The sequence below is a fragment of the Hypomesus nipponensis genome, chromosome 10 (assembly GCF_054491055.1).
Source record: "Hypomesus nipponensis isolate SF chromosome 10, ASM5449105v1, whole genome shotgun sequence".
Taxonomy (NCBI): domain Eukaryota; kingdom Metazoa; phylum Chordata; class Actinopteri; order Osmeriformes; family Osmeridae; genus Hypomesus; species Hypomesus nipponensis.
The window spans coordinates 957,501-960,000 of record NC_140370.1 but is presented as its reverse complement, the minus strand read 5'-3'; the positions used below and the strand labels follow the sequence as shown (position 1 = coordinate 960,000).

The following is a 2,500-nucleotide window of genomic DNA, read 5'->3' as shown; positions in this document are numbered from 1 at the left end:
AGAGCATACAGCACCTGGTATTCCCAGGCGGTCTCCCATCCAAGTACTAACCAGGCCCGACCCTGCTTAGCTTCCGAGATCAGACGAGATCGGGCGTTGCCAGGCTGGTATGGCCGTACGAAATAAGTTGACAACCATAGGCTACTTATCCATATACAGATTTAGCAATTGACAATGCAAGGTGGTCTCTCTCTCTCTCGTGTCAAAATGAAAACAGCTTCCAGCCCCTTTCATGAAGGACTACTTGTGCATATTGCAAGATTTCAGTTTCTAAGTGAATGAGCAAAAGAGCATACAGCACCTGGTATTCCCAGGCGGTCTCCCATCCAAGTACTAACCAGGCCCGACCCTGCTTAGCTTCCGAGATCAGACGAGATCGGGCGTTGCCAGGCTGGTATGGCCGTACGAAATAAGTTGACAACCATAGGCTACTTATCCATATACAGATTTGGCAATTGACAATGCAAGGTGGTCTCTCTCTCTCTCTCTCTCGTGTCAAAATGAAAACAGCTTCCAGCCCCTTTCATGAAGGACTACTTGTGCATATTGCAAGATTTCAGTTTCTAAGTGAATGAGCAAAAGAGCATACAGCACCTGGTATTCCCAGGCGGTCTCCCATCCAAGTACTAACCAGGCCCGACCCTGCTTAGCTTCCGAGATCAGACGAGATCGGGCGTTGCCAGGCTGGTATGGCCGTACGAAATAAGTTGACAACCATAGGCTACTTATCCATATACAGATTTAGCAATTGACAATGCAAGGTGGTCTCTCTCTCTCTCTCTCGTGTCAAAATGAAAACAGCTTCCAGCCCCTTTCATGAAGGACTACTTGTGCATATTGCAAGATTTCAGTTTCTAAGTGAATGAGCAAAAGAGCATACAGCACCTGGTATTCCCAGGCGGTCTCCCATCCAAGTACTAACCAGGCCCGACCCTGCTTAGCTTCCGAGATCAGACGAGATCGGGCGTTGCCAGGCTGGTATGGCCGTACGAAATAAGTTGACAACCATAGGCTACTTATCCATATACAGATTTAGCAATTGACAATGCAAGGTGGTCTCTCTCTCTCTCTCTCGTGTCAAAATGAAAACAGCTTCCAGCCCCTTTCATGAAGGACTACTTGTGCATATTGCAAGATTTCAGTTTCTAAGTGAATGAGCAAAAGAGCATACAGCACCTGGTATTCCCAGGCGGTCTCCCATCCAAGTACTAACCAGGCCCGACCCTGCTTAGCTTCCGAGATCAGACGAGATCGGGCGTTGCCAGGCTGGTATGGCCGTACGAAATAAGTTGACAACCATAGGCTACTTATCCATATACAGATTTAGCAATTGACAATGCAAGGTGGTCTCTCTCTCTCTCTCTCTCTCTCTCTCTCTCTCTCTCTCTCTCTCTCTCTCGTGACAAAATGAAAACAGCTTCCAGCCCCTTTCATGAAGGACTACTTGTGCATATTGCAAGATTTCAGTTTCTAAGTGAATCAGCAAAAGAGCATACAGCACCTGGTATTCCCAGGCGGTCTCCCATCCAAGTACTAACCAGGCCCGACCCTGCTTAGCTTCCGAGATCAGACGAGATCGGGCGTTGCCAGGCTGGTATGGCCGTACGAAATAAGTTGACAACCATAGGCTACTTATCCATATACAGATTTAGCAATTGACAATGCAAGGTGGTCTCTCTCTCTCTCTCTCTCTCTCTCTCTCTCTCTCGTGTCAAAATGAAAACAGCTTCCAGCCCCTTTCATGAAGGACTACTTGTGCATATTGCAAGATTTCAGTTTCTAAGTGAATGAGCAAAAGAGCATACAGCACCTGGTATACCCAGGCGGTCTCCCATCCAAGTACTAACCAGGCCCGACCCTGCTTAGCTTCCGAGATCAGACGAGATCGGGCGTTGCCAGGCTGGTATGGCCGTACGAAATAAGTTGACAACCATAGGCTACTTATCCATATACAGATTTAGCAATTGACAATGCAAGGTGGTCTCTCTCTCTCTCGTGTCAAAATGAAAACAGCTTCCAGCCCCTTTCATGAAGGACTACTTGTGCATATTGCAAGATTTCAGTTTCTAAGTGAATGAGCAAAAGAGCATACAGCACCTGGTATTCCCAGGCGGTCTCCCATCCAAGTACTAACCAGGCCCGACCCTGCTTAGCTTCCGAGATCAGACGAGATCGGGCGTTGCCAGGCTGGTATGGCCGTACGAAATAAGTTGACAACCATAGGCTACTTATCCATATACAGATTTGGCAATTGACAATGCAAGGTGGTCTCTCTCTCTCTCTCTCTCGTGTCAAAATGAAAACAGCTTCCAGCCCCTTTCATGAAGGACTACTTGTGCATATTGCAAGATTTCAGTTTCTAAGTGAATGAGCAAAAGAGCATACAGCACCTGGTATTCCCAGGCGGTCTCCCATCCAAGTACTAACCAGGCCCGACCCTGCTTAGCTTCCGAGATCAGACGAGATCGGGCGTTCCCAGGCTGGTATGGCCGTACGAAAT

The 2,500-nt window shown here is 47.7% G+C and overlaps 9 non-coding genes across 9 annotated transcripts; all 9 read right to left on the bottom strand.

Moving 5' to 3' along the window:
- Positions 1-2: 2 nt before the first annotated feature.
- On the bottom strand, positions 3-121 carry LOC146270100 (5S ribosomal RNA). Its single transcript, XR_014767215.1, has one exon. It is a non-coding gene; the product is annotated as a 5S ribosomal RNA (ribosomal RNA).
- Positions 122-289: 168 nt separating this feature from the next.
- On the bottom strand, positions 290-408 carry LOC146270099 (5S ribosomal RNA). The gene has a single exon (XR_014767214.1). It is a non-coding gene; the product is annotated as a 5S ribosomal RNA (ribosomal RNA).
- Positions 409-582: 174 nt separating this feature from the next.
- LOC146270098 (5S ribosomal RNA) lies at positions 583-701 on the bottom strand. The gene has a single exon (XR_014767212.1). It is a non-coding gene; the product is annotated as a 5S ribosomal RNA (ribosomal RNA).
- Positions 702-873: 172 nt separating this feature from the next.
- On the bottom strand, positions 874-992 carry LOC146270097 (5S ribosomal RNA). Its single transcript, XR_014767211.1, has one exon. It is a non-coding gene; the product is annotated as a 5S ribosomal RNA (ribosomal RNA).
- A 172-nt stretch (positions 993-1,164) lies between these two features.
- On the bottom strand, positions 1,165-1,283 carry LOC146270096 (5S ribosomal RNA). The gene has a single exon (XR_014767210.1). It is a non-coding gene; the product is annotated as a 5S ribosomal RNA (ribosomal RNA).
- A 206-nt stretch (positions 1,284-1,489) lies between these two features.
- On the bottom strand, positions 1,490-1,608 carry LOC146270095 (5S ribosomal RNA). The gene has a single exon (XR_014767209.1). It is a non-coding gene; the product is annotated as a 5S ribosomal RNA (ribosomal RNA).
- Positions 1,609-1,798: 190 nt separating this feature from the next.
- LOC146270094 (5S ribosomal RNA) lies at positions 1,799-1,917 on the bottom strand. The gene has a single exon (XR_014767953.1). It is a non-coding gene; the product is annotated as a 5S ribosomal RNA (ribosomal RNA).
- Positions 1,918-2,085: 168 nt separating this feature from the next.
- Positions 2,086-2,204, bottom strand: LOC146270093 (5S ribosomal RNA). Its single transcript, XR_014767208.1, has one exon. It is a non-coding gene; the product is annotated as a 5S ribosomal RNA (ribosomal RNA).
- Positions 2,205-2,378: 174 nt separating this feature from the next.
- Positions 2,379-2,497, bottom strand: LOC146270092 (5S ribosomal RNA). Its single transcript, XR_014767488.1, has one exon. It is a non-coding gene; the product is annotated as a 5S ribosomal RNA (ribosomal RNA).
- Between the last annotated feature and the right edge of the window lie 3 nt (positions 2,498-2,500).